The sequence below is a fragment of the Cyanistes caeruleus genome, chromosome Z (assembly GCF_971803275.1).
Source record: "Cyanistes caeruleus chromosome Z, bCyaCae1.hap1.1, whole genome shotgun sequence".
Taxonomy (NCBI): domain Eukaryota; kingdom Metazoa; phylum Chordata; class Aves; order Passeriformes; family Paridae; genus Cyanistes; species Cyanistes caeruleus.
The window spans coordinates 23,032,536-23,045,402 of NC_141732.1; positions in this window are offsets into that span (position 1 = coordinate 23,032,536).

Consider the following 12,867-nt stretch of genomic DNA (forward strand, 5'->3'; position numbering starts at 1 on the left):
CTCAGATACATACCTCTCAGATAATATCAAGATACTTTTTTGAGTGTGATGAGGAATGTTAGGAATTAGGTATTTGTTATTATTTCCAAAAGACTTAATTTTCAGATCAGTTATACTTCCCCTTGTCTAGTTGTTTTGAAAATTGGTCAGTTGTGCTGGTTTTGTCTGGGGTACAGCTACTTTTCCTCACAGTGGTTAATATGAGCCTGTGTCTGGGATTTGTGCTGGACACAGGGCTGATAACACAGAGATGTTTTCGTTATTGCTGAGCAGCGCTTACACACAGAGCCAAGGCCTGTTCTGCTTTTGTATTTCCACCCTGGTGAGGCTGGTGGTGATACCTGAGAGGCTGGGAGGAGACACAGCTGGGACAGGTGACCCCAACTGGGCAAAGTGATACTCCAGACTGTGTGACATCGTGGTCAGTGCATAAAGTGGGGGGAAGAAGGAAGATGGGGGAGATGCTTGGAGTGATGGCATTTGTCTTCTCAAGTCACTGTCATGTCTGATGGGGCCCTGCTCTCCTGGAGATGGGCGAACATCTGCCTGCCATGGGAAGCAGTGAATTAATTCCTTGCTTTACTTCCTTTGTGGGAGTGGCTTTTGTTGTAACTGCCCTTATCTCAATCCATGGTTTTTCTGGCTTTTGCTCTTCTGATCCTCTTTCCAATCCTACTTGTAAGGGACTGAATGAGTGTGCCTAGAAGTTGGTGTCAGCTGAGGTTAAACCACAATCTCAATGGAATTGAGATTAAGAAAAAATACATGGAGAAATTCAGTTATGGCACCCAGAATACACCACAGAGTCACAGACAGAGCTTGCTTACAAGTGCCAAACAGTTTTTTTCCATTCCACAAGAACCCTCAAAAAGAAGGAAACATCAGTTTTGAATTTGGGATGTTGAATTTGGCATATTAATTTGTTGAAACAATTTCTGCAGTCCTGTTCAAATACTTTTGACAGACAATTCTTTTATCATAGTCTGAATGTTCCTATCTCCCACTTGAGCTCATTTAGCTAAAGTGACTGGAGAAAATTAAAGAAAGGATTATTTGGTAGCCAGTCAAGTAAAATAACTACCGCCCTTTTTGCAAATATATTTATATTTTTCCCATTCTTTGGGAAGTACTGTTTGCTTATCAGTAATTCTTGTTTGCCTGAAACACTGAATTTGTGTTATGAGTTATGACAAAGTAGCTTTGTGGCACAGGACGAGTGCAGTGGGTGAATGAAATTCTGCAAATTTTAGAAGTCTGTTTTCATTTTGACAATATCAAAATACACAAATACATACCCGTTTTATTATATGATAAGCAGTAAATTATTTTCCCCAGACTTCTAGAAACATCTGTAATTTATTGAGAACATCTCCAAAATTGTCAGTACTTTTATTTCATATAGCATTTTCTGTTAGTTTGAAAACTAGAAAAGTTCAGGAAACGAGAGTCCCTAGGGTTGTACAGCACACAAATAAAAATATAAATACTCCACTAAATAAAAATAATAATAATAATAAAAAATTAAAATAGGTTTATCCAAATAGTCTGTTACTTCAAGTCATATTGCCATATTAATCATCTGGACAAAACATACAACACAGTAACAAAACCACATTTTTATTCATTTATTTAACAGATGAATGAATGATCAGCTTTCTCGTTCAGTTTCAGTCCCTTCTAACATAATTTTTCTCTTCTATTCTATTTAGATTTAGGTGTGAAAGAGAAACAGAACTCTTAAAAAGAAACAATAACAAAGACAACACTACACTTTGTGAAAAATTTTATTCCTGAACTTCCACCAAAACCAAAATATGACTATTCCAAAAGTGGACTGTGTTGACTAATAAATGTCATAAAATTTCAAAAAGTGAAAGAGGAAAGCAGACTGTACAGGTCCAATAGCTTCACCTCAAAGCAAAGTGAAACAGAAAAAAGCCCATCCCCTCCCACTTCCTCTTGACTGAAAAAGAGATGGACTCTGTGCAGGAAAGCAAACCTCTCTCTTCTTTGAGGAGAGGTTGAGGACTCTGGGCTTGCCTAATGTGGAAAAAAAGAGTCTGAGGGGTGCCCTCATTGCTTTCTGCAGCTTCCTGGCGATAAGGATGTGGAGAGGGAGGTACTGATTTCTTCTCCCTGGGATCTAGTGACAGGGCATGTGGGAATGGCTCGAAGCTGCACCATGGGAGATTCAGACTGGGCATCTGGAAGCACCTCTTCACTGAGAGGGTGGTCAAACACTGGAACAGACTCCCTTGAGAAGTGATTGATACCCCAAGCCTCTCTATGTTTAAGAGGCATTTGGATGGTGTTCCTAACAGCATTTTTAGTCAGCCATGAAATTGGGGTTCTTGCCTTTTCCTCATCTTTTGTTTTCCTCCTTCTCTTGAGCAGAATAACTCTCTGTGGCCCCTGAAGAGCTGCAGGCAGTGGTAATGCAGCTGCTGTAGGGGACAGGAGGTCTGGGACAGGGCAGGGCTCGGATTCATTGGGTCAGTGTGTGGGGTGAGAGGCTGAGCAGCAGTGCCACTGGGGGCTGTGTCACACCATGCTGAGCTATCAGGACTGTGGCTGGCTGGGCTCCAGAGCAGCTCTCACCGCCCCAGCTGCATCACTGGGAGTGCCATAAGGATTTGGCTTATCTCCACTTGTGATAGTGTAGGTGGTCTGAGAAACACTCAGAAAGTGAGAAACACTGGTCAGAGCAGAGCAGCCCCTCAGGCAGCAAGAGTGAGGAGAATTTTCAGATGGGGATTGCTGCACCAGTGCCTCAGCATCCAGGCCTGGGGCTGCTGCCAAAACTATCTTGGCTGATCACCACCACCTCTTTCCATTTCAGGACTTTATTCCATTAGTAAACAATTAAAGAAAGTACTTGCAAAGCAAAATTTAAGCATTTGATATCTCAAAATGTTAATTAGCTTATATAAAATTTCAAATCAATATTTAAACACTAAAAGATTTCTTCCTTACAGTTGACAAAACAAGAAAATGTTTTTGATACAATAGCAATATATCAAGTTTCCTGATCTAGTCTGTTTGCTTTAACTCACAGCTCTAAGAAGAAAACTCTTGTGAATCTCTTAAGCCTGAATACCTCAAATCTGCCTAAAGTAGTCTGAATAGATTGATACAGTGCCCCTTCCCCAGAAATGTTCAAAGCCACCATGGATGGGGCTCTGAAACATGGTCTTTTGGAAGGTGCCCATGGCAGGAGGTTCGGAACCAGCTGATAACTTTAAGTTGATCCCTTACAACCGAGGCCATTTTATGACACAAAGGAAAAAAAATAGCAAACCAGTGAGTAGTCTTTAGTCCAGTTCAAAAATACCTTGCAGATAAAATACAAGTTCCATTTCTCTTCTAAACATTTTGTGAATTAACACAGCTCTGCTGCAGTGATAATTCACAAATTAACCCCTCTGGTCCCCCGCTGCTGCGTGGCCAGGCCGGGTCAGGTGTGGCTCGGCTGAAATTCTGCTGCTGCTGAGTTTTACCAGCAAACACCGGGCCCGGGGAGAGGAAGCCATAGATTTGGATGTGCTGTCACCAAGTCCTAGCCTGGCTGGTGAGATCCTAGCCATGCCCCCAAGCATGGCCACCAAAAAATCCTCCACTGTAAACAGCTCCAGCAGCTGCCTGGCAGAGATCACTTGGCCATATGCAGGCCCTGGGTGAGATATTAACTCTTTTAGTGCACAGATGAAACTTGCTGACATCAACCCTCTCTTGAGTGAGATAAAGAGTGAAGACACGTAGAGAAAACAACATGAAGGCACCAAGGTCAGAAAAAAGGAGTCAAATCCCAGATAGGAGGAGAATGAGGAGGTGCCTTAATCCATAGGCTGAAATTCTCTTACAAGGCTGTGGTGAAGATATGATTGATACATCAGACTTTTATTTTTTCCCCATGACTCATGGAATGCATTGAAGGGATGTAGTGTTCTAGCCGCAGCTGTGGGCAGAAGCACCAGTGTTGAAGCAAGCAGATGTTGAAATAACTGTGATCCAATGAGAAGTTTGAAGAGAGAGAGATGAGAGACATGAGAAACTTTGCCCCAGGGATAGAAGAAAACCTGTGTTCCCAGAAATAAAAGAAGAGAACTTTCTATATCAGAACAGCTCATCCTTAAAATTGCTCCCCAATAATCTGAAATGACCCATGGTGGTAGCTGTGGAAAAGCTATAAACTGTGGGAGGGACTTCAAGATTGCAGATTTCCAGGCGGCTGCTCTTTGTGAAAATTAAAGCCACAAGAGAACAGTTTCTTGTGGAGATGTCTCCATGGCATGGCAAGAGAGACTCCTCTCCCTAAGAGAAATGAAGGAAGACTATTTTAGAGGTGGCAAACTGACTGGAAGTTCCAGGTTTTGTCTCTTTATGTTATCAGTGGGAAAGAAAAGAGGAGGTAGGGGGAGAAAAAGTTTTCTGAGGGTTCATTTTGATTTCTTATTATTTTTATTTTAGTTTTGTTTATAAAGTTTGCTTTATACGTTTTTAAGTTTTGAGCCTGTTTTGCTGTCCTCCTAAGCCTTATCTCCAGGAGAAAATGAGTAAATAATTCTAGTGGGTGCAATGGCATTTGGCCAGCATTAGACCTACTACATTCTGATTCTGTGTGCAGCTTAGACAAAAAGTCATAAACAGACTACAAAGTCTAATACCCTAAGTCTAATACCCTAAGTCTAATCACTCACATTGAAGCAAATACAAATAAAACAAAAATAATATTATATAGATATAAATTATATGCATATATATACATATATACATATATACATATACATATACATGTATACATGTATACATATATACATCTACATATACATATACATATACATGTATACATATACATATATACATATACATATACATATACATATACATATACATATGCATATGCATATGCATATGCATATACATATACATATACATATACATATAATATTATGTATAAATAGCTGAATCTCAATATTAAAATTCTTTACCACAACAGGAAAAGAAATCTTAGTTGGTTATTTATTTTACTATGTTACACAATTGATTTACAAACAGAATGCACAGGACACTTTTTCCATGTTGACTGACTACCTATAGAAAATTATGGTTTTATGTTGAATGGAAAAAAATAATACAAAAATTATCTATGAATCAAACCAGATGTATATGACCATAAGTAGAAATCAACAGTAATATGAAGTCTAATCAGCAATTGAGAAGAACTGTTCACAAAAGTTTCATATGCTTTTGATTCATATAGTTGTTTCATATACTTTTGGTCTAAAGGTGCATATATTTTTGGAAAAAGTACCTTTTTCCTGTTAGAAAAAGAACAAAGAGAAGAAATCAGAAGTCCATGAGTAAAATGAAAAATGGTATAAAAAAGACTAAATACAGGTGATTATTCAGGTGATTACACCTCTGATAAAGAAGAATATAATATCTCTTCGAACATTTTTAAAAAGTGAAGATTATATAATAGAATTATAAATCTGCTTCACTATTCAAACTGCTGATGGTGTCTGCATATTGAAAAGAAGATAACAAAGAAGGCATTGCTGTGGTAGGGACCTGTTGAAGAAACCCAGATTCAGAAAGACCAGCAGACTAAGGCTTTCTTTGTACAACAAACAGAATTTCAAGGTCATATATAATTAGAGCTCACTAACTGTTTCATTAGGAAATGAATATTCTAGAATACAGGTTTGTCTAGTGAAGTTTTGGAGTGAGTATTCACTCCAGGCAGAATGTTTTTAAAAGACTGTTATTATAAAGGACTGAAAAGCCTCTTTAGAATACCAGAGGATAAAATTATTGGTTTCCCCTATCTTCTCATTTAAAGACAAATAAGGAAACAAAACACATGGAGAAAAACCCCTTTGGGTCATTTGAAGAACATGCTGGGGAAGAAACAAAGAAAATAGCAGAATTGCAGTTATACATTTTTATTTTGCTTACTCAATACACATAATGTGTGTATTAAAAATCTAATATGAAAATGAATTTACCTCACTACAGGCAATATTAACTGTAGATATATTATTTTCACACCTGATGTACTTTGTATTTTAATTTTCTAATTGGGAACTGGATGCATTATGTGCTGTACTTCTAAAAAAGTAAAACTCAATTTGTTCAATGTCCTTAGAAAGAATTTGGAAAAGGCGCACCATACATTACTTACTCCAAGCCATTCACTGAACAGAGGCTAGTAATGAACAGAGCAAGAATTTTCTTATAGAATTTAGAGTTGACACGCTAACTATTTAGATAAATAACCTGGGTTTTATTTCTTTCATTATTTGTATTCTAAGATAATAATTGCTCATATTCTATCACTGTACAGGAGGTTGAAGTGTTAGGTTACTATATGGACATTGGCTAAACTTGAAAGTGAGAACATGTGAGCACCTTCTAGTCTGGAAGTACAGATACAAAGATCTAACACTGATCTGTGATATTGACATGTAATCTCTTCAGTGGATAACTGAATGAAATTTTAAGTAAGTTAAGTGCAATTTCTGTGACTAATAGAATCACTTTAGACTTTCTTCCCTTACAAATCACTTAATTATGGTGGTCATCATCATTGTCTTACCTTTGTATGCTATTTACAAACTTTTTTTTGGATCTGGATGCTTTTCTGCTCTTCACACTGAAGCATCCTTCATTACTGGAGTAAATCCCACCCACTATACACTTCAAGACATTTATTCCATGCATTCACTGGCCTGCTATTTTTGTTCTGCTTTTAGGAGACTACTTGCTGCCGGCCAAAGACTTGATCAAAGTGGACAGATGTGGTAAGCATCATTCTGTCAGGTTAAGTAGAAGGAATATTTAAATCTATCTTAGCATGGTGAAAGGTGGAGGGTACTGCCATAGGGATGGAGTGCCTGGTACAGCTAATGAGTACCTAAGCCGTACGAGGAAAAGTGTTTCCCTGGTAACAGACCCTTAACGATATGGGGGCTGCCGAATGGATGTGCGTACGCCTGTAAGTAAGTCACAGGAGAAACTCAAACAAGCAGTAGTCCTGGGGTGAAGTCATGAAACAAAGCAACCTTTGAGCAGAGCTCTCACAGGCAAAAAAGGTTCTGATTTCCAAATAAGACACTCTCCTCTATACATAGTTTCTCCGGAATGCAGCGAAAGAGGACTTTGTTTAGAGTCTCAGTAATGAACAGGATATCAACAAAACAGTGAATATATATTCACTGTTAGTTCTCCTTCCTAAGAGAAACATATCAGCAAAAGGAAAAAAAAAACCTACAAAACATTATTTATTCAGCTAACTAAAAGCAATTAATATGCAGGAGATGTTACTGAAGATGATATCAAGGGTGTATTGCTTGAAGGAAATGTGGGTTTTACAAATAGGAGTTGTTACATAAATAAGTCAAATAAAAACCAGATGGTTGTTCTAATTCTTTCCAGTATGTAGTTCTTATTATCAATAAATCATAGAGTATTCATGAAGACACTGTTGCAGATGTTAACAGAACCTACTTGAATGGTGGAATTATGAAACCAGTTAATAAAATGGGTTTATCCAAATAGTTTACTGTGGTAAAGCATGTACTGACTAAAGGGTTAACAGAAATAATTTATTTTTAAAATTCATTTTTGTGTGGCAGTTCAGTGAGATTAGTATTAACAAAAATCATCCTTAGAAATATAATTATAATCATAATACAGCTCTGAAACTTGTAAAAAGGGTAAGTTAAAATACTCAGCTTCTCAGGTTTTCCTGAAGGTTTTCTGTAATATGACCAAAGTAAAGGAAAAGAGTAAAGATTTTGCTCAAGGAGCCCTAACTGTGGGAAAGAGATGACACTTCAGAGACACCGTTTAAGGATGCCCAATAACAAGCTATCTAAAGTATTTCTTCAGCAACCCCAGGGCAGTTTGTCACCTGAACAAAATTTCTCACTAATACAGATACAGCAGGAGCAGTTGGACAGAGGATTTAGATAAAAGAGTACGGAATAAGGAACCTTAGTACTCCTGGGCTTTTGACCTCTGGAATGTGTGAAGTCAATAGAATTTTCAAGCAGTCAAGGAGTCCTATGAGCCACTGGACATAAGAACTACAGAGGTCAAAGACACATGAGGTGATTTAATCTATTTTCTTTGTCCATTTTTTAAGACAGTGCATTGTATATTCCAGTCTATACAGGTTTTCAAATGATAGAATAACAGGGTTCCTTGTATGACAGGGTGAAGGAAGACACAGGGTAATCGTAATGACAGCACATTTTGAATTCTGTTTTCTCTATTTTTCCTATCAAGTGCTTGGATATGTAGCTTAAACATCACTAGAGCTAGTATTTTCAGCATTTGTATTTGAACTTTATTATGGGATCCTTGACTGCATTATACAAACAAAAACAGGACTGCTTGCTCAAAAGCATCCAGAAACCTTTAAAAAATACAACTATTACCCCCAAAAATTATTTAACAACTGTTATCTCAAACAACTGTTAATATTCTTCAAGTTTTCAGCTTTTGCGTATCTTGTTTCCAGTACTTTCTGCCATGTGACCCACATAGAAAACACAGTCAGGTGAAAAAATGTAGATTTTTTAGTTGTTTTGGGTTTTATTTCAGTAATATAGTAGACTCAGTAGAGCTATTAATGTTAATTTCTTCAAGTTGTTCCTATAGGTATGAAACATTTTTTAGGAACTGCTCAAACATCTGGGAAGACATTAATGATGACATTAATATCCATAGGTAACTCAGTCCATTATTTTGAGATTGAGTGATAAAAAGCAGAGCATTGTAAAGTGGGTACAATGTGCTGACATCCACCTCTGCCCACGTTTGTGACTGCGTGACAGCAAATCTTCCCTTGGGAGGTAGAACTTAAGAAAATCCTAGTAGACATCCTCAGTGAGAAATAAATATCAGGGAAAGTGCATACACACACTCAGTGTACATGGGATTATCTTTTCTTTAAATCAAAATAAAAATTGGACTAATTATTTCTGACTAGGAAAATTGAATTTCCAGATATCAGCAGTTGCCTATGGACCTAGACTTCAACAAAAACTAAATGTACATACGTGTGACAGAAGTGATCTGAAGAAGAGCACAACCAAGAATTTAAACTTTTGTGATAGATCTTTTATTTAGAGAAAAGTATAAACTGTTCTGATAATCAGAGAAAAAAAGTTGTGTGGAAAATCTGAAAATTAAGTCCTAGATATTATTTTATAAATGTCATCTACTTATTTTTAAATGTGTCACTTGTTTCACCTGGTGTCATCCTATACCTAGGGCTTCCTCCTTATATTGCTTTTATTGAAGGACACTGTAGTTAATGATAAAAGATGTCAGACTATAGCCTTTGAAGATACCACTTTTTCTGTTATGAGTCTTAGCTTTTCAATTCACAGGGTAGCTCTTTGCCTGTCTCTTAGAACTAGTTAGTATGAAAGCAAAGGGCTGTATTCAGGATTCAGTCTTGCTGGTTATAAATGAGACAAGTGACAAAGTCCCATTAAACTTGAACAATTTTCAGTGGCTTTCATTTGTCTAGTGTCTTATCACCTGTCAGATTACATGCTTTTTCTTCCTTATTGATTTCTGTCTCATTGTTTGTTGTACTAATTTCTAATATCTGCCATATTGACTGCTGTATTTTGATTGCCCATAAATTTGTCTTTTAAGTCCCACATTTACAACTGCCTTATTACTTGTCCTAATATTAACTGCAATATTATTTAATGCTTTTTCTATAGATTTTCTGACGTTTTCCTATTCCTCCTAAGACAGCTATCTGTCTGACTCTGTAACCTCCCCTTTTTGCCTTTCCATTTATCTCCCATCTTTTCTTCTCCTTCAGATTCTTCAAGCTTCCTTTAGTTTGTGACAATGGATACCAAGCTATTGATTCTTTGAGCTTTTAACAGAGTCACAGAATGACACCTTTTTCCACTGTCCAGCTAAGTGTCTGATGTATTTTCTCATTTGTCTTGTACACCCTACGCTCAACCACCTTTCTTCCAGGGAGGGGATGACATCTTCCTCATCTTAAATAGCAACGTGGAGAGGAAAAAAACCCAAACAAATCAACAACAACAAAAAAAACCTAACAAACCATTTTATCCACCTTGCTGAGGACAGGAAAAAACTATTATGACTCAGGTGGCCGTTTATTTATGTATGAATAGCAAAAATCTCACATGGGAAATGTGCCCACCCATTCACTAAAACATATTTGCACAAGCTGCTCAAAGAAGTACAAATTAAAAATTCATTATTTCAAAACAACACCCAGGAAAAATTACAAAATTGAAAAGGAATAGGTTACATTCATCAGATAAAAAATTGTCAGATAAAAGCTCTACTAATTACTGGTTTTGTGTCTCTCATGCCTCAAAGCTAACTTCTTGATAGTGGAACATGTAAGACCACAGCATCTGATGGACACTGATACATCTTGCATTTTGTTGGTATTTTTCTTTTAGCTCTGGGGAAGCACATTTGGGAATTAAGCTGGTTGCTGTCTTTTGAAAAATTATGTGATCTTTGGGATTATGAAATGCTCAGTCTCTCTGTCATGACAAATATTCATAAATTAAACAAATTACCCAGTGTACTTACACAGTTCGCTTTAGAAGCTTCTTATGTTCATGAGATCAGTTAATTTATTTTTTTTTTCTCCTTTAAATTTTTCACTCCCTTTCTCTTCTTAAATATATCTTCCAACTGTTGGCCTGAAAGTATTTATTTTGATTTCAGCTGAGAAGTTTGAAACTGTCACTTAGAAGCCTGAGCATTTCGGGGTCACCTTATGCATGATGTAGAAGGGAGTAGAAGCGCATCTCTAGCTTGATGCACATGGCTTTCAGCCATTGTTTTTCATTTTTTTGGATGCTGTCTCACAAGTTTGACAAATGCTTGGTTGTATAGTGAGAGTTTACTGCTGCACTTTTATATACTAATAACAGTTCTGGAAACCCTGGCAGTACCTACATCATATGTTCTGTTTCCGAACAAAAAGACAGTAAGTGGATATTTTATTAAATATTTAATTTAAAATGCATTTGAATTTGTTTTTCTTCTTTCATACATTATACCCTCAAACTAGAGAAATTTTTTTTTTAAAGGATATTTGTTCTCATTGGGTCTGTGAGAATTTTTCCTGTTTCTGAATGCCCCCATTCATTTTTTTTCTCATATTCCCTATCAAGTTCAAAGATCTAGTCTTGCTATTGAAAGTACCGCTCACTTTCTTTTCTTCTTGAAATAGTTTCTGCCTTTTATTCTTCCAAGTTATTTTTAACTACTGTTTCTGCATTCTCCCATTCTAATAATTTTTGTAGTGTGGGGTGTTTTGTGTGTATGCCAAATGTTCTTTACCTGGGTTTATCTTTTTATCAACAGTAATAGTCAATAAAATATAAAAATTATATTTATATATTATGTTTAATATTTTATAAAATATAGTGATAGTTCTCTTTCCAGTACATGTAATATATTGCTTTTGATACCATAAGGAAGATGTACTGTAAACTACACAAATAGTGAACTAGAATGGTAATACTGGAAACTGAGTTAATAATTATATATCTGTATCTTCTTTGTATGGGACTCAATATTTTTCAGTAATTTTATGGGAAACAAACTTGGTGCTTCATAACTACTTGCCATTACGCAGACTGTTTAAATTTACTCTAAAAAAATAGTCTGTCATTTCCAACGTAATGAAAAATATAGGATGCATGTTCTTAGCAAAATTACTCTGTTCACATAAAAAGATGCCCTGAACACAAAATTGCTGATTTGTTTTTTTAAGCTATATATCTTTTGTAATTAATGTGATTTTCTCCCTAAGTTAACCTGGACCCTTAAGCTCAGACATACTGGCATATTTTATTTTGGTCAGTCACAAACATATACATGAAATATAAAGTGATTTTGAATTCTGCTGTTTGCACAATTTTAAACAATTTTATGTCTTCCAAGCAATTTTCAGTGAAGACTTTAACAAGTTTTAATTTAAATAGTAGGATTGCACACATTTTTTTAAAAGAACTATTACACAGTGTCACACTTATAGTGTACTTAACCTTCATCAGGTATTTTCCCTGTTCCTGTACTCCTCACTACTTATGTTATCCTTACTTTCTGGAAAAAATCCTGCAAAAAATTACTTTGCTGTTATTTTAGAATTTCTAGGTATTTTTATCGGATAGAAACCAGTACAACCTGTACAACCTATACCATAGCTCACTAGGCTGGTAGATAAATTTAAGTTAAAGATAAGGATCTCTGGCTCAGAGCAAGTTTGCAGTTCTTTTACTGACTTATTACACAAGGCATTGGACCCCCAGTTCATCACTAAATATATAAAATTCTTCACACTCACCTTTCATGACTATTCATTGAAATATCTCATCCTAAAACACGAATGTTCCAAAAATTAATTTCTGTAAATGGTCCTGAACATGAAGAATCCTTGTTGTGATAAAGTAGCTCTTAAACTGTAATGGGAATAAGAAATGCAAATCCCATTTTTACATATTTTTTACTTTAATAATGTTTTTGTGTGTAAGTCTCCGCTGCCTTGTTCTGTGATAACTTTTTCGTTTCTGCCATATTATTTTATGTTTCAACTAAAGTAATTTTTACAGAAAAGGATTATCAGTGTATGTTGCTGTAAAGTTACTATATTCAATTAGTTACTTCTGTTGTCTCAGTCAGGGTAAAACATGTTTACTAGCAAAGAGAAACTAGAAAACTGACAGCTATTTTGCCTTGAAGTTATATAGGAAAACCGCAATAGTGAAAGCTCATACAATAAAATAAATTATATTCTGGGGTGAACAAACTATGACAGGATATTGTGAGATGATG